The following is a 19,661-nucleotide window of genomic DNA, read 5'->3' as shown; positions in this document are numbered from 1 at the left end:
AACTACTTACGTCAGATTTTAATTGACTTCAACTTTTACCATGGGATTTGAACTGTTGTCTTCATAACATTAGTCTGAGGTTCTGGATTATTCATTAAACCATTGTCTTCCTACACTTTCACTTCATGCGCTTCATTTTCCAGCTCGATCATTCTAATCCACAAATCTTATTGGAAAGAGAAAAGAGGTCAATTGGATTAGTTTAACTGTTTTCTTCTGACTGTATCAGAGGTAGTTCTTAACTTCCTTTCTTTTTTTTTTAACAATAGGCAATAGTTTCTGAAGTCCAGCATAATATTGACATGGAGCTAGTTATTTAGAGTTGAAAAAAAAGTAGAGTTTATCATTGGGTTCAAGCCTAAGGGAACACTTTGCAACACACATTCAATTAGACATGCATCTAAGGATAGGAGAGAAATTGCAAATGGCATACTGTTTAAAATCAAAGTTAAATCAAGTCATTAATTTGTGCAAACAGGAAAGATCTGTAAACGAATGTGTCCTGGAGGTTCTGCCGATTGATTACGTGCTGAAGTACCTTTCACAGTTAAATTGTAGGTTAAAGTTTGTCAGTGGTAAATTGAGGACGTGTGCACTTGGCAGGTGAAATATATGATTGTTTCCAGAACTTTCCAGGAGCTTTCAAGGAGAAAGGTTTTCTCAGCATCTACCTAGCTGAATCCCTGAACTATTACATAGGCAGGAATGTGGTAACATGGTGACTCAGTGATGAACATTGCTGCCTCACAGCACCAGGGATCTAGGTTCAATTCCAGCCTTGGGTGAGTGTCTATGTGGAACGTGTATATTCTTTCTGTGTCTGCATGGATTTCCTCTGACTGCTCAGGTTTCCTCACGCAGATTAGGTGATTAATTGAATCTGAACTAAATTCCCCAAAGTGTCCAGGGATGTGTAGGTTAGGTGGATCAGCCATGGGAAATGCTGGCATAGAGTGTGGGGGTGAGTTTGGGTGGGATGCTCTTCAGAGAGTTGGTGTGGCCACATTGGGTCAAATGGCCAATTTCCACACTGTAAGGATTCAATAATCATGTTGGGGTCTGAGTGAAATGATCTCTGGTAAGACGTCCAGCAGAACTGGACAACAAGCGCAATGCTGAACATCCTGATGTCAGGAACAACCTGTCTGCTTTTCACAAAAGGTGTGGTGAGTTCAAAATTGATGGTGATTTTTTCTTGTTAAATAAGTTTTGCACAAACTTTCCTTATTAATGCCCAGTGCTCCCATCTTTCCAAAGTCATCAAATAAGCTGGATTTCGGGAAAACTCTTTAAGAAAACTAAAGCGAGTAGGTGGCAGGTTCGGCTTGTCACCTGCTCCAAATGTTTTCCATGTTGCCCACGACCAAGGTCCAGTGTAAAATCCATGAACACCATCCATATTCTGCTCTTGTCCACAAACATTGACACCAACCTTCTGCCAACGCTACGTGACCATCCGGAACTTTCCCCAATGCACTGGCAGTGGGCTCTTGATGCACAGCTTTGCACTACAGGACACACTGTTAATCGACATTGGAAGGCTGCAGAAGGTTTCACATTGTACACAGACTGCTTCTCAGGCCTGGGGTTCATCTGCTTTCTTTGCGCTTGCACACTAAGCGCCTCAAGAATGCTCACAGCATGCCTTGCCTTGCCTCATGTTGCTGTACCAATTAGCACAGTCACACTAATAGGTAGCTCGCTTAGCTGGTCATCGGTTCTCTATATGGGAGCACTACTCTGCAGTATGGCAGTGTGCTCCATCAGTCTCACACGTGCTTCATGTTCTAGCAGCGTATGTAGCCAATTCAGTGCATGTTAGACGGTCATGTCTCAAACATGTACAAATGTACCATGGAGGCACCCTACAGTCCTGGTTCAGTAAGCCCAGGACAGCCTCCGATACCATCCTGGGGAATGGCCACAGTGACAGGCCTGATAGGGATGTTCTCAGCCATAGTCCATGCTTGTGCAGTCTGGGGAGCAGGTCATGGTCACTTCCATGTCTCCAAAGTGGCCAGTCCAGGGATAAAGGTCAATGTAGTTAGAGGGATGTACAGCAAACAGTCAGGGTCCGGGCAGTTCTTTTCTGGGGCTGCCCAGAATTGTCAGGAGAAGAGTTGGACTATGGTTAGTTCACCAATCAGATCTGTCCACAAAACGAAGGCAGGGGTCAAGAATGGCCATTGCCTTGAGGCAAAGCATGTCTGGGAAGGAGAAAATGCTGGGAAGGGGTGGAGCCAGCCAGTGTAACAGCACCCTGACTGCAATGGATGTGGATAACCATACCTAGGACAGTCACTTCCTGTTCCAGGTCTCTGAGGGAGGTGGAGGTGGAGGAGGGTAGGCTGGTGGGAATGCGTATAGATAAGTTGGGTTGGAATTTGGAGAAGTGTGAAGCCAGTGGGATAATCAAGGAGGCTGTGGGAATGGAAGATGGACATTTAGGAGCTCAACAGCATGTTCAGACTAAGGCAGGAAACCACTTGTTGAAGAGTAGTCACTGTCACATTCCTATGTGGTGTGATTCAAAAAACAGACAATGGGGCGAAAATGGCTGCAAGGATACTCAGAGTGAGTGGGTAGGATAGGTAACTTGACCTGTGAGAGAGAGGGCTGCAGCAAACACCAATCAAGAGGCTTTTAGAGGAAGATAATGTTGGTCACAGACCCATACACTGTCCAGCTAATAGGCTATCTTTCAGCATTGACCCTCTGTGTGTGTTGCAGCTCCTTGGCACTGACAGCTCAGTGACAACCCCAGCTTTGCACATTAGGGGAGCAAAACAAAACAAATGTGAAGTGAGGAAGGAGTATCGTAACACTAGGACCCATTGCCAGGTCTATGAGTTGTACCCCCTGCTCGCAGATCGGACAGTCATTCTAAGTGGAAACCTCCATTCACGAACTCTCGTCTGTGGGCACAAAGATCTGCTGATGGTGTAAGGTTGTGTTTAGCACTTATACAGAAAGACATATAAAGTCATGACTGCTAATGCCAAAACAGTTATGCATCAACTGAGTGTGATGTACAAACCATTCTCACCTGTACCCACTAAAGTGCCCTCAATAACATGCTTTTCTTTCCCTTGTTGTAAAGTGAAAGACGGTAAATGTGCCCTGACTAACTTCGCATGTTACATTGTGAGACAGACAAGGAGAACAAGAGACGGGGAAGTTCCAACACAACTTTATTGAGCACTTTATCAAGGAAAATCAATATTTAGCAGATTGTACTATTGTACATTAATTAAATTTTGTCAAATTCCATCAGTCTCTTCACAGGAATCATTAATAAACAGTCTTAAATCTCTAAGTGAACAACTTCTTACCTTCATCAGCTATCTACTTCTGACATGCGCTTCTAAGGATTTGCATCACCATATCCACAGGTCCCTGCTGCTGCATTTGACATGTTTGTTTGAAAGGCAATATCTGTTTGATAAGGCTGGGACAGTCTGTTCTTCGGCCTTTGAGGGTTGGCTCATGTTTCAGAATCAACAGTCATTTCTGGTGAAGGGTCTAGGCCCGAAGCGTCAGCCTTCCTGCTCCTATGATGCTGCTTGGCCTGCTATGTTCATCCAGCTCTCTGCCTTGTTATCTCGTATTCTCCAGCATCTGCAGTTCCTATTATTTCTGAGTCATTGATTTAGTCTTCCCTCTCATGTAGGACTGGTTCGAATCCTGTCTGGTTTCAATGGGAAGATAACTGTCCAGGGCCAAGCTGCATGAATACTATCTGTTCTACCTCTGTAGTTTGCAGATAGGTGAGGCAGTGGTATTATCACTGGACTGTTAATCCAAAGACCCAGATTCTGGGGACCTAAATTCAAATCCTGCACAGCGGATGTTGTAAAGTCTGGAATTAAGAATTCAGTGACAGCCATGAGCCCATTGTTGGAAAAACCCATTTGGTTCACAAATGGCCTTTAGGGAAAGAAACTGCCATCCTTACCTGGTCTGACCTACAAGTGACTCCAGACCCACAGCAATGTAGCTGACTCTGAACTGCCCTCTAGGCAATTAAGGATGAACTATAAATGCTGTCAGTGACAGCTTCACCCCATGAATGAATAAGAGAAATAGCAAAATATCAATACTTCTGTAAGATCATGAGTCACTTGACCATCCCACTATATCCTTGGCCCATTCCTTGGTTCAGCAGCTAGGGTGGAGAAAGTGCACTCATCCATTGAGCCTGAAGGTCTGGCCAGTTGATCCTGGGCACCAAAGGCAAGTGGAATGCCCTCGGCTTCAACATCCAAGGGGACAGGTAGGATGGAGGTTGAGGGCCCGGCAACCTTTGCAGTCTCCTGAAGTGCAAAGGGTATAAGAGTGTGTGTGAGTGTGTGTGTGAGTGTGTGTGTGTGTGTGTGTGTGTGTGTGTGTGTGTGAGTGTGTGTGTGAGTGTGTGTGTGAGTGTGTGAGTGTGTGAGTGTGTGAGTGTGTGTGTGTGTGAGTGTGTGTGTGTGTGTGTGTGTGAGTGTGTGTGTGTGAGTGTGTGAGTGTGTGTGTGTGTGTGTGTGTGTGTGTGTGTGTGTGTGTGTGTGTGTGGCCTCTTTGAGACACCTGGATTGGAATCAATGTTCCCCACTTCCCTTGACATTCCTAAAACTCACGGCATAGTGGGATAGTGGAGTAGTGGAAAAATGGGTTAGAGGAATAAAGAATGGTGCTTACTCATTTTTTGGGAAGTGGATGTTTTGGCATTCTCACCAGAACAGTCCTGGTCTTCTTTCAGTCCGTGTAAGGGGTGAGGACACAGAAGTCAGGCACCTCCCCACCCATACTATCTCAGACAGGTGCATCCTATTATGTCCATCGTCTCCTGTAATAGCAGAAAAGGAGGAACGGGTGAGATAACAATGGTTGGCACCGCTGACTGTGCTGGTGAATGTGGGGGAGAGGTGGCAACATGGAAGTTCAGGGTTAGCATTGTGGAAGCTTGGGTGGAACGAGAGCGAGAGTTGGAAGATTTACGCATCATAATGAGAATGGCAGAACAGAAGCCTTAGGTGAAATGTTGGTCCAGAAGCAAAAGAGAGTAAGTCTAAGTTTTTGGATGGATTTCTATCATAAGTGCGAGTGGTCTTCTCTTACCAAACTTACCTTCTTCACTAGTGTGGAGCTGGAGAAGCACACCAGTCCAGGCAGTATCAGAGGAGCAGGAAAGCTGACATTTTGGGCCAGGGCCCTCTGAAAAAGGGTCCCAAACCAAAACATCAGCTTTCCTGCTCCTCTGATGATGCCTGGCCTGCTGTTCCTCCAGCTCCGCATTGTGTTATCCCAGACCCCAGCATCAGCAGTTTTTATTATTTTTTACCTCTTTCACTACCCATCCCACCCAATGACAACCATCATGTCTGATTCCAGCACCCTCTTATCACTCACTGCACCCAGAGAAACTTAGCACTTAGCAGACATCCTGTTGTGCACTCAGACAAACACTGCCAGTCTGTAGCTTCTTGCAAGGTTCCTAACATTTACCAGGACATGGAAGATAGGTGGAAATTTGTAAGAGGAATCAACACTGAATCTGTGCCCTCCAATTCTGCACTCAAAGGTAAATAATGTGCCTCCAACAATGTCATTTAAATTTCAACTCTTGATATTTGAAAGGCCTTAATCTCTCATCATCTTACAATATTCAATTCCTCCAGTGAAAAGAATTTGCATTCTCCTCTCTTCTTCTCAGACATAAGCCCTGCTATTGTTCTCTGACCCTACCCCTGTGCATCAATGAAGTTATGAAGATATACAATGCCCCCAGATGTAGATGGTAGCTTTTTACCAGCTATACTGGTCAGACACCTTATCACGAATCCAAGAAAGCTGTCAGTTAACCAAATTAGCCAATTGACAATGTTTGGCACAATTTGCTTTCCTCACACATTCGTAATGACAGGAGTTATATTATAAAGCAAGACAGACAATGACTTACTTCAGCCAATGAATTAATTATTTTATTTTCCTGTATAATAATCTACTGTTAAAAAGAAACCCCAGTTTTTAATACTTAAAAGCAAAGAGTCAAGAGCAGTGTTGAACCTAAAAGCCATGTAAATAGGTGGTCTAATCGACGTGTTCAAAAATATAATGGACTTGATAGTTTCTCCCAATGTTTCCACTGACATAAGCACACAGCTTCAAAGACAAATAGTAAAAGACTGTGTTTTCCCTTTTGTTTTTAAATATACCAGTGATTGTAATCAGAAATGGATGCTTGGAAAGGGTAGTGGAAGCAGATTCTAAATAAATTCTGAAGATTACTTGAAAAGGAAGAATGGCATATTCAAGAAGAAAATACTGGTTATTTGTGTTAATGAAATAGCTCTTTCTGAAAACTGCCACAGGCAGAATAAACTGAATATCTCTACAATATAGCAGACTGGAATTGGACATATGATGGATAGGTCAAGGTGGAACCAAACACTTTGATGTGACAGTGAACGTAGATGATATGTTAAAGCATTCCAGAGAAAAAGAGCCACACAATTGAGTTTCAGAAAGCCATAAGCGTTCACTCAATGGGAACTTTCATTTTCTGAAAATGGTTCTGGTTTGCCCTTCTCTATATGCCATGCCAGTGTGTGATAATTGTTTCTTCCAATCTTTTCTATCAAAGGCCAAAGTATCAAGCTTCATTTGTGAAGTGTACTCGATGGTCTGCAAATGAGCCCAGTTCCTTGGTGTTTATTTCAGTCTGGTGCTTGATCAATATTGTGAAATCTTCGGTGCTCCTTAATATAACAAAATTTGACATGATACGCAGTTTGTAAATCGGTTTTTTAATGTATTGTATCCATATAATTTAGTAATTTGTCCATAGCTTCCTCTGTGTTTCAGCCTTTAATTCTGAAAAAAAAGCTTTACTTTTTACCCTGCTTTTGCACATCTCCAGTGCAGAAGCAGTGCAGGCCCACTTTATTACTTCATTCTTCCATTGATCATAAGATTCACATTCAGGGAACAAGGGAGGCTGATCATATCCTGATTCTTTATATTTTGATTCAGTTGAAGTTTTCTCCAACTCATGCTTTGTTAGAATAGTTCTTCATTTTCATTCTTTGACTTATAAATGACTGAATGCTAGGACTGAGCACTTGCAGTTGTTGGAAAGAAAGTCTAATTTCTTTTATGGTAAAACAAGCTTTCTTTTGCTCGTTTGTAGTTGACATTAAATTCAAATATACAGTTTAAATTCTGTAGCTGCCAGTCAAGTTCTAAGGTTGTAACAAAGCCTCCATTGGAAGGCCAGTTAGGTTTTATTAATAAAAACAGAATTTTTTTCACTAAATTGTGGGATGTGGACATCACTGGCTAACCATCCCTAATTGCCCTTGAGGAGGGAGTGGTGGTGGCGAGTTGCCTTCTTGAACATCTGCAATACCCTCTGTGGGTTGACGCATTATGCCGTTAGAGAGGCAATTCCAGGATTTTCACCTGGCGATAGTGAACGAATGGCAATATATTTCCACATCATGGTGAGTGGCTTGGAGGAGAGCTTTAAGGTGATGATGTTCCCTTATATCCACTGCCCTTATCCTTCTAGCTGGAAGTGATTGTGGGTTTGCAACATGCCTAAGGATCTTTGGTGAATGCCTGCAGTGCATCTTGTAGATAGTACACACTGCTGCTACTGAGCATCGGTGGTGGAAGGAGTAGGTGCTTGTGAATGTGATGGTAATCAAGCGGGCTGCTTTGTCCAGGATGGTATCAAGCTTCTTGGGTGTTGTTGGAGCTGCACTTATATCAGCAAGTAGGGAGTATCCCATCACATTGGATCCTCATTAAGTTAGTCAGGAGCATGGAAACTCAGCTAGGAAACTCAGATGGATCTAGGACTGAATGCTTGCAGTATTTGAGTAAGAAAGTCTCATTATTTGTGTTATACAAGTTGATTTTGTTTGTAGGTTGTAGTTGACATTAAACTGAAATTGGCAGTTTAAATTCTGTCAGTCTCCAATGACGTAGTTGTTGGACTAAATTAAGAGTTAGCTGAAACTGAATCCTTATAAAGTGAATCTGATAGGCATTTTAACTTAGGAGCACATAAAACTAGCAAACATTGTATAAATGGGCACTTGAGCACACTTAGAATAGAGTGCCAGCATTCTGTAATTAAGAAAATTAAAAGGAGGAAGGGAAAAATAAGTTCTGCTTTTGTTAAACATTTTCAGCCTTAAGAACTCATATTTAATCTGTTACAACAAATATCTGGTGAGTATCTGGCAAGTGTCTCAAATTTATTCCAAAGTGTAACAATAAAAATAAAACTGGTGGTAAGGTTAGTACAATACATAAAAACCTTTGCAGATAATATATATTTTAGGTACAATAGCAATAGGAATCCTTTATATATATCCTAACAATTCAGGTGAAGGAATTGAATACAATATCTCCAAAATTGATAATGGTTTAATTAATTCATCAGTGACTAAACACGCATTTTTTTTTAAAATCATGACTAAATGAGAAAGGAATCTTAAATTCTCAAAAGTAGTCACCTAGTCCAAAAAATTACTATTTGATAAACGCAAGGACAAATAATCCTTTCATAACGTCGTACTGTCCCACTGTGAACACAGCCCACTCAGGAGCTAAGAAGGTCTGTAGCTTTTGAAACTGACAAGAATTCATGATGAGCACATTGTCAAAACACACTATTATGCCTCAAAGACAATGAAAACTAATGATACCGCAAGCACCAAGTTTTTTTTTCTAATATGTGCTGTATATCATGTCACTTAAATCAGTCCAGGAGTAAGTACCTGTTTCTAAGTTTTGCAAGAGATGCCTTCGTACCAACATAGAAGTAAATCACTGCAGATGCTGGAATCTGTACTGGGAAAGCAAAATAAAATTGGGAATCACAGCTAGTCAGGCAGCATCCATGTAGCGAGAGTAAGCTGATGTTTCAAGTCGAGATGACTTTTCATCAGGGCTCTGATGAAGAGCCATCTAAACGCGAAAAGTTAGCTTGTTCTCTGTCCATGGATTTTGCCTGACATGCTGTGATTTCCAGCATATTTTTGTTTCCTTGCATACCAACCTTATTTTTTTTTGCCCAAACTTAAAAGGCTGAGGACTTTCAAATCATTTCACTCACAATGTGAAATTCCTATATACTATTTCAACTCAGCACCTATATCAAATTACACCTACTAATCAACACAATGATCAAATTCCTTTTTGCACAAAGCCCTGTAAACAAATGCCTCAAAAACACATTTTTAAAAAAATAGTAACATCAAATAATGATATTTGAAGCTGTCAAATTGTTTAAAATATACTCTTCAAAATGATCCTGAATCATCACAGGGCTTTTCTAAAGGTTCATGACTTTTTGCACAAAGGGCTTTTTCAGAAATGTTGTGAAACCTGGCCAACACTAAGAGACAGGAAAAACAAACTTTACAGGCTGTTAATGGTGAACCCAATGTCAGTCAACATGCATGTGAGGCCATGACACAAGTCATCCTTGGCCCATGAAAAGGCGTACAAAAATAGTGTAGGGGCAGGATAGCAATATTCTGGCAAAAGAAAAGAAAGCATTTGCCATTCTGATGCCATTCTCATCTCAAGGAACGGTTGATCAATACACTATGTTTCAGCAGCCGACAACACACCAATGATATAAAAAAAGGATGTCAAACAATTGCACATTCTGCAAGGAATTTGAAGCTCCAAAGATTATGAATTACTTCAATATTCAAGTGTACTCATTAGATACTTGCAATGATATTTTATTGTAGCATAATTTAAATGAATTTATGGATTCAATTCTTACACAAGTGTTCACAATGCAATGATTATAATTAACTGTCACATTTAAACCTAGTTCAATAACAAATTAATTCTGTAATTGTATGGAGTTGTGTTTATTTTACCTAATAATAACAGCCATATTTTAGGCTAGTTCACAACTTGTTCTTGGAAAGGCTTGTGGCGTGATTATATTAAAACATTATGTTCGATTCCAAATTGGAACAGCAAATTAACAAGTGAGTTGATCCTTATTGCTTCAGATCAAGCTAGTAAATAAAGTGTTCCAACCATGGCTGGAAAATTTTAAAAAATGCAAGGATTATTTTAGATAAAAAGAAAGAGACCAATAAAGTTGCCCTCATCCCCCACTCCCCCGAAGAAAAGCCTCATCATTCGGAGAATTTTAAGATTCCATAAAGAAGGACACAACTTACGTGATTAAGGAAGCGAAAACACAATGAGAATAAAACAATTAGAAACATAAAGATAGACTGTAAAAACTTCTTGGGGATCTAGAAAGGAAACAGAAATTGAAGTATGGGTCCATTACTAGTGAAGTCCAGTGAACGTATAACAGGGAATAAGGAAATGGCAAAGAAACCAAATAAATTCTGGCAGGGGTGGGGGTGTTCCAGAATCATGTGACAGTTTCAGAAAAAGGGGCACACCATTTGGGACTGAAGTGAGAAGCAATTTTTCCACTCAGAAGGAGGCAAATCATTAAAATTATCTGCCCCAGTGGCCTATGGGGACTCAGTCCTTGAGTAAGCTGAAGGTTGATATTGATAGATTTCTACATGTTAAAAACATCAAGGGACACAAGAATAGCACAGGAAAATGATAATGAAGCAAAAGTTCAGCTATGATCTAAGGGCTGAATGATCTACTTGTACTCTCTTTTTTATTAATAAGGAATGAAAGTGAGATGTGCAAGTTCACAATCTACAAACTAGTTTGCATTGGATTTTATGGTCCACTGCCAGGTGGGTTTTGGGGGAGGTGCGGGTGAATGGGTGGCACATGAAATATAATGGGTAGGTAGCTTTGCTGGCCACTCTAAACCACTTCCTATCCAGTGCCTTAAACAGTAGATGGGTGAGCACGAAGTTTAGCACCACACACACTTTTCAAAAATGAACAATTGAGCTCATTTTGTAAGCCAAATGATCAAAAGTAATACATGGTGCAAGCCATAAGTTAGCTTCACACAGTCATACAGCACGGAAACAGATCTTTCTTTCTACAATTGGCTTGAGCATTTGGATGAGATTCAAAAGGCCATATCTTAAATAGTTTCTTAAATAAAAGGAGGGAAGATCCTACCCAAAAGGGAAATCATACTCGACAAATCTTCTGAAATTTTTAAAGGATGTGACCAGTAGAGTGGATGAGGGTGAATCAGTAGATGTCGTGTATCTAGACTTTCAAAAGGCTTTTGACAAAGTTCCACACTAGAGATCAGCAAGCAAAATTAGAGCTCATGGTATTGGAGATAATGTATTGACATGGTTAGAGAACTGATTGGCAGAGGGGAAGCAGAGGGTTGGACTAAATGGGTCCATTTCAGAGTGGCAAGAAGTAACAAATGATCTACCACAGGATTCAGTGTTGGGGCCTCACTTGTTAACAATATACATTAACAATTTAGATGAAGGAATTGAATACAATATCTCCAAATTTGCTGACAATATCAAGCTGGTTGGCAGTGTGTACTGTGACAGAGATGCTAAAAGGCTGCAGAGTGAATTGGATAGGCTGGCTGATTGGGAAAATACTTCGCAAATTCAATATAATGTGGATAAATGTGAGTCTGTCTACTTTGGTGGCAAAAACAGGAAGGCAGATTATTATCTGAATAATAGCAATTTAGGTAAAGGTGAAATGCAACCAAGACCTGGAGTCATGATGAAACCATCACTGAAGGTTGGCATACAGGTGTAGCAGGCAGTGAAGAAAGCTAATGGCATGCTGGTTTTCATAGCGAGAGGATTTGCATATCAGAGCAGTGTTGTCTTGCTGCAGTTATACAGGTGAGACCACGCCTTCAGTATTGTGTACCGTTTTGGTCTCCTAATCTGAGGAAGGACATGCTTGTTGCTGAGGCAGTCCAGTGAAGGTTCACCAGACTGAATCCCAGGATGGCAGCACTGACATATGAGGAAAGACTGGATTGACTAGGCTTGTACTCACTGGAATTTAGGGGTTTCTTATAGAAACCCATAAAATCCTAATGGGACTGGAAAGGCTAGATGCTGGATGTTTCAGATGCTGGAGAAGACCAAAACTAGGGGCCACAGTCCAACAATAAGGGGTAAGCCATTCAGGGCTGAGATGAGCAAGAATTTCTTCATCCAGGGAGTTTGAACTTGTGGAATTGTCTACTACAGAAAGCTGTTGGGGCCAGTTCATTAGATGTATTCGAGAGCAAGCCGGGCATGGCCCTTATGGCCAAAGGGATACAGGGATATGGAAAGAAAGTGGGAGTGGGATATTGAAATTGCATGGTCTACTGTGATCATATTGAATAGTGGTGCACCCTCGAAGGGCTGAATAGCCTACTCCTACTATTTACTACGTTTCTATGTTTCAAGATTTAAACCCCATTGTTCTTTGCTTGTTCTTCAAAATCTGTCCAGCTTTCAAAACTAACCCCTCAACACCCACAGCCCGAGCTATAAACCTACTCCAAAACCTTACAAAACTAACAGCTGCTATACCCCAATTCTCTGCCTGTCCTACCTGGGTTGCCCTCTCTTTTCTCGCACTAGAAACTCTGGTCTTATGCTGGGATCCATTTAATGCCTGTTGCTGAGGGGTGGCAGTCCAACCCTCATCTACTTAAGATCACTTGCAATGTATCATTGCTGAGGGTAACCTTGTTGAATATTAGTTGGTGCAGCACAAACTCCCCTTTCTGACAATAAGGTGGCTCAGATGAGGATGCTCCTCCCCGCAAAATTCTGCCCTTCATCTCATTTTAATACAGCTTCCACATTAAAATTGCGAATAACCAGAGACAGCTATCTATGATCTGAATCCTTGTGGATGTATTATTTATTATAAATGGTAGCCCAGTGAGGAATGTCCCGATTGAATGTGTTAAAACATCAATCAGTTTCCTGCTTTAGAGGAAAGGGCAAACAAATGGATCCAAAACTGTGTGGCTCAGTTTTGTACAAGATCACATTAAGGAAATCATGACACATCCCATTGTTAATGCTGTCAACCAGGTTTAAATAGATTTCAGCAATAAGGATGACTAACAAAGGCTATGTAAGCCCATTAGAAAAAAAAGGTCAGTGTGGCTTTTACTTTTTGCATTCGTGGGACAGAGACAGAAGTTATTTGAGTTCAGGTTAGATTCGATTGCAACTGTTGCCACGTCTATTCAATAGTTGCCATAAATAAATCAGTTGATCCAGAGGGTAAATAAAGCATACAGTAAATAACCAGTAATACTTGGAAACGAACGTACTGCAACTCCATTTTGAAGCATGATTATTCACCAGTCTTATTAATTTTTCTTCTTCTGGAGATTGATTTGATTTGCACCAGAAATCACATTTAGAGAAGCAGCTACAGTTGTGAAAAACATGAGATTCAATTCAGATCACAAGAAATAATAAATGTACTTATGCTTCAATCGTGACTAAACATGAGCCGTGTGGTTGCATTCTTCAGTCAAAACTATTTGTTTGGGGTAACCAGCATTGCTGAACCCAAGACCAATTCAAACTTGTCACAGGCACTTGTAGTGTTTATTTTTGCACTATGACCGCACTCAGCATTGCAGGACGACTTTTGAGAAGCTCCATTTGGAAATTCAATTATCATTCAGCTATGAATTTAATCTTTGTCCTTCAAGATAAACCTATTCCTTTTCGAAATAAAAACAAACATTGGCAACAATATAACCTAAAGCATCAGTTTCTGTCACTGCAGCCAAGAAGATATTTGTAACAACACCTGCTGAGTGAAACGAAATATTGTGGAATTTTATCCAATACTATTGCAGGTTATAATAAATCAAACCAACCAGCTAATTCCAAGGCTGCCAAAAATTAATTTGTCAGTTCTGAAGTATGGTTGACATTAACCAAATATTCTTGGCTTCAACACAAATATGCAGTTTCACCTGAAAATGTGAGTGCATACCAGCACATAGATCTTGACCTAGAAGTAAAAGGGAGAAAATTATTGCTCAACTCTTTAAAAACAAAAGTTATGTCAATACACGAAGATTAACCATTTTAAAAGGAAAGAAAGAGAGAAATAAAAAAAGCATTATCTAACCATCAGATTGCTCAAAAGGAGAAATCCTCAAGCCGAAAAGGGATCTATTAAAATAGCAAATGAAAGGAGTAAACCTTAGAGAATTGCAAGATAAATGAACTAAGAAGAAAATAGGGAAAACGTTCCTTTTAGCATTATCACTGGGAATGTTTTTGGGTAATTGAATGAAGATTCTCTCCACAAAATATAATTTTCATTCTATTATAGGGTGCTCGTTCGACATAATGGATCTCTGTGGAGGCTATTACTTTGTGCACTGCATGGATTTCTACAGTATCACCATTGGAAGGAAAATGCAAACAGAAAGAAAAGCTTCCAGGAATCAAAAATTCAAAGCTCAGTTTGGCTGGATCATACCATGCATGGACCCAGCAATTAATGTGGTTTTGAAAGATGAACAGGCATTTAATATTGCTCACATATATATATAATATATACTTTATATATATATATATATATATATATATATATATATATATATATAATAACACATTTGCTGGCACATCCATGTATGAGCTAACGTTCAGCCATTTTGTTGTGAAGAGCATTATGCTTCTATCAACTTGTCATGCTTCAAGAGGCCTGAATCATCAGGCAATCAAGGGCCTTGAAATACTCATGATGTGGAGCTGCCTGTATTGGGCTAGGGTGGAAAAGGTCAGAAATCACATAACACCAGGTTATAGCCCAACTGGTTTGTTTCAAAACACAAGCTTTTGGAGTCTTATTCCTCCTTCAGGTGTTTGTGAGTGAGGAAGTATCAGGCGCAGAATTTGTAAGTAAAAGATCAAAGGGTGACACCACTGATGAGGATGCTGTAAACAAACCCAAGATGCAGTTAAACTTTTAATTACTTAAAAGTTTTTAATTGATTAATGTGTACATGTACACCCCCAAATTCCTTTGGAGTCACTGTCCTGAGAGATCTAAATGTTTTATCAGAGTAAAGAAAGGGTGACATTTTAGGCCAGGCAATGCATGGTAGGTGTGAAGATTTGTTTAGATTCTGTTTGTGTTTTGGTTTGGAGTAAGACTGTTGTTATTTCTAAAGTAGGAATTTATAAAACACTACAGCCAGTGATTGTCTATAAATTGTGTGATTTTGAACAAAGTAAAGTGTATCTGCCAATACAAATTCAAGATCCCAGTTGAGGCCATCTCATGGACACCAAACCTGGCTATTAGCCTCTGCTCAATGACTCTGCACTGTTATGTATCTTCAAGTCCAACTTGGAGGGCGTTTACCCAAAGATCCAAGGCTGAAAGTCCTTGACCGCTGAAGTGTTCCTCCATTGGAAGGGAGCATCCCTGTCTGCCGATTGTTGTGCAGTGTCCCTACGTTCATCACACGGGCGCGCACACACATGTGCACAAGCAGGCACATGTACACGCATACGCATCACATACACACACACACACACACACACACACACACACACACACACGCGCACACACATACACACACACACACACACAGAATCTCTGAGGCACTCATGCAGACACATACACACACACACACAGAGTCTCTGAAGCACTCACACGCGCGCGCGCACACACACACACACACACAGACAGACACACACACAGAGTCTCTGAAGCACTCACACACACGCACACACACACACACACACACACACACACACACACACACACACGTCCCCCACATGTAAATCTATGGGATGAATTTGTATTTGCAGAAATACTCTATTTTGCTCAAAAAGCACACAATTTATAGACAGTTAATCAATGTAGTGTTTTGTAATTCCTACTTTAGAAATAAAGCTAGTCTGACTCCAAACCAAGACAACAAACAGATTCTAAACATGGTGTCACACTTAACATGCATTGTCTGACCTAAAATATCACCCCTTCTTTATGCTGATAAAACATTTAGCTCTCTCAGGACAGTGACTTCAGAGGAAATTGGGGACTTACATATGCACATTAATCAATTAAAACCTTGCAGCTGATTAGATTTAACAGCATCTTGGGTTTGTTTAGAACATCATAATCAATATGTGCATCTTTGATCTTTTACTTATAAATTCTGTGTCTGATACTACCTCTCTCATTAACACATGAAGAAGGAGTGAGACTCCGTGTTTTCAAATAAACCTGTTGGGCTATAGCCTGGTGTCATGCGATTTCTGACTTCGAAAGTCTCAAGTCACGTTCTGTTATACAGTGCTATCATGAGTATGAGACCTGAACTTGCACTAGCAGATTAACCATTAGACATAATGTGACAATTATTAAACATATGTATTTGCTATCTTGATTATTATTAGTTTATTCTGGTTCCTGTGCAGGCCAGATTTTTCTTAACTTGTTGTCACTCCAGATTCTTCAAATTTATCACATTCTATTGTATGCTTCATAACTTTTCTGTCAAAATGACCTAAGTATGAAAACTGTGAGGAAATGGGTACATGTCTGCAACTTATAGTGAATTAAGGTGAAAATAGAGAGGACATAAACAATTCTACCTTCATATTTCTGCAGGAATTAAAAGCCTTACATTCGATTCTTCTAAGTCTAAACTTACATGAATTATTGTTTTTAAATATAAATGCTACATTTGTGAGAAACGCCTCAGTAACATTACCTGAATTAGCCCCAATAAATTCCATTTCATCTTTTATTAAATTAATGCTCAGTTCAAGAAATGCAACATACATGGTTCAGGTAAAGTCCATCTAAATGAGTACACTTAAGTTACATCTGTATTTACCCATGCTTCTTAATTGGTTATTTTCATTTGGCAATTTTGTACTGAGTGCCTTAGAACTTTAACCAAGAGACAGAAGTCATATAATCTCCACTGTGTTGAAACAGGCCATTCAGCCCAACAACCACACACTGACCCTCTGAAAAACATCCTACCCAGACACAACCCTACCCTATCTTTTTTCTGCACCTCCCATCCATCTATCCTACACATCCCTGGACACCATGGGCAATTTGGCATGGCCACTCCACCTAATCTGCACATCTTTAAACTGGGAGGAAACCTAAGCACCCGGAGGAAACTCACGCAGACATATGGAAAGCATGCAAACTCCACACAGACAGTCACCCAAGGCTGGAATTGAACCCAAGTCCCTGGTGCTGTGAGGCAGCAGTGTTAAGCAGCAGTGAGCCACCACGTCACCCTTGGAGAGGGCACAGGAGAAACTTACTGGAATGAATCCAGGAATGAGGGAATTCCTGTTAGACGGAATGAAGAGAGAGGTTAGTTTGTTCTCGTGGGAAAACAAAACAAAGGATTTAATAAAAGTTTCAAGTTCTTGAATTATTATGCCTACCCAAGGAGAAACCAAGTTGACTGGCAGGTGGATCAGTCATCAAACTACAGACCAAAGGCAATTGGTAAAAGAACCAAACGCAAATGGGAAGAATTTCCAAAACAAGCCCTGGAATCTAAAATACGTTGGGTGAAAGGATAATGGAAGTAGATGCAGCATTAAGTTTCAAAAGACAATTGTATAAGTATTTGATAGGAAAATAATAGGAAAGTGGGTCAATTAGGTAGATCTTTCAGATACAATGAGTTGTATGGCCTCCTGTATTATTCTACACCTATAACCATAACAGTTCAGTCTCTAGGTAGGGGACCCAGGTATACACTGAAAGATGTATTTCAAGATCCCTTGAGATTCCTTACATGTGGGCCTCATTGGATATTGTCCAAAAAAATGCAACTTCAAAAAATCAATTAGCCTGCTCCCCAGGACTATCTGTGAAAGCCACCAAAAAAGCCTTTTTTCAAGTCAGAGTCAGAGACATGGAACAGATCCTTCTTATTGACCTGAATAGCTGCCCAGGAAATGTTAAATAAACTAAAACCTGGTGTAACATCGGGCTAATTTCACAATTGATCCCACTTTGATTATCTCACCAAACTATCTCAGCCTCCTAACCACACAGAATACCAACACTCCCGCCACAACTAGCCCAACACTCAGTCCCTTTAGCCACAAACTCCTTTTCCATCTACTGTATTGGCTATGCTCCTAAACAGCAACGTACTTCTCAAACCAGACCTGCCCGCCCATTTTTCTACCTCAGAGTCCTCTTTGCCTATTCAAAACATTCAGATTGGACATTTAACATATCCTACAGCAGCTGATGTTGTAAAAAAAACAAATCTTGTCTGATGATCCCCTTTACAAATGTTTACTTGGATTTCTGTTCAGAAGATGTTCTTCAGAATGCTACAGCAAACCCTTGTAAATGTAACCAGATAAAGCATGCTGTCTTTTTTCACTAGGCAGCATCAGAAACAAAAGGAGTGAATGTCACCAGATTGTGGGTAAGTTTCCACTTCAAAAGATTTCTTGAAGAATTTCTCTCCATGATCTCTCGTGAGATATCTGACACATCTGTCCACTGCTCACCCCATTGTGTATGTGTCACACTCGCATGGTGCTATGTTTCCTTACCATGTAATCTCCAGCAGCAGGAGAGCTCAATGGCACCCAGACTGTCATAGGTTTGCATGGTCAACACCATTCATAAAGCTCAGTTACACGCCAGGTTAAAATGCTGCCAACCTTCAAAGTGCAGATAGTGGGAGGAAAACTAATAGGAGATTGAGGGCATATAGGCAGCAGAGGTGGCACTTTAATGGAAATAGAAGCACCAATTTGTTGATTTACATCATCAGCTCTCTGCTCGACTGTTGCCGTAACTGCAGCTACAAGAATGAACCACAGAGTTTACCCATCCTCTCACAGATCACATCTGGTGGAAGCATGTGACAATAAAGTCCTTTCTGACATGTTGTGCCTGATGCTGCAGTGCTCTTTCATGCTTAAAGTGATGTTCCTCCTGTTCAATGACTTTATCTTCCTCCTCAGAAGACTGCTGCTGCTCTCGTGCCCTTCCACATCCATCACCTCCCCTCATTACTCACTTCTCATGTGCAGCACACAGCTCGTTAGGATTACCTGTCACACTCTCTCTGGGATTATTGCAAAACAATAGAAGCATCGAGACCGAACATCTGCGCCATGGTGATCCTGGTGGAAGAATAGGCTGCATTGTATCTATGCTGGTCCTCAGCCAGGGGTTGCAAAACAGAGTCATCGGCCCTAGTTGCAGAAGGTGTCCCAGGGCATCCTCAGTCTGTGTCAACAAAGTTTCCCACTTATTAGGGTATCCATCCCTATGCGCAAAGCAGCATTGGACTGAAAGTTGTTGCCGCACTCCAATGTGCTGTATTGAACTGTATTATAAGAAAATCAGAGAGGTGCCAGGATGATGTATTGAGGATGCTACACATCTAATACCAACCTCAGTGGATCACAAATACAGATGTTCACTGCTATTTTGTATGCCCTGAGGTGTTGGGAACTGCTGGTCTATATGGAAGCCTGGAGAAGTAGGTGGTGAGCTGTAGTCAGCAGCTGCCTGTTTCATGTTGGAAATTGTCACCGTTTAGTTTCCGACTACTGCCTGATAAAATAGTGAAGTGCATATGCATAAGGAAATAATAGGTAATAATGAGACATTAATGCATGCAAATTCGTCTCTCACTAACTCTCCAGTGAGATTGTCATCTTGGCACTAAAATTGTGGGCTGTTTGTTGTGAATCTCA

At 40.7% G+C, this 19,661-nt stretch overlaps 1 long non-coding RNA gene across 2 annotated transcripts in view; it reads left to right on the top strand.

Moving 5' to 3' along the window:
• Window positions 1-19,661, top strand: part of LOC125464897 (uncharacterized) — a 147,678-nt gene that overhangs the window by 60,497 nt on the left and 67,520 nt on the right. The window contains exon 1 of one of the 2 annotated variants that reach the window (XR_007250113.2): window positions 16,154-18,373. The exons of the other annotated variant lie outside the window; for it this stretch is intronic. This is a non-coding gene — a long non-coding RNA (uncharacterized LOC125464897). Of the gene's footprint in view, window positions 1-16,153; window positions 18,374-19,661 lie in introns of those variants that run through there. 2 annotated transcript variants of the gene reach the window in all.

This window comes from Stegostoma tigrinum, chromosome 24, assembly GCF_030684315.1.
Source record: "Stegostoma tigrinum isolate sSteTig4 chromosome 24, sSteTig4.hap1, whole genome shotgun sequence".
Taxonomy (NCBI): domain Eukaryota; kingdom Metazoa; phylum Chordata; class Chondrichthyes; order Orectolobiformes; family Stegostomatidae; genus Stegostoma; species Stegostoma tigrinum.
The sequence above is the reverse complement of the archived record's forward strand: the minus strand, read 5'-3'. Positions and strand labels throughout refer to the sequence as shown.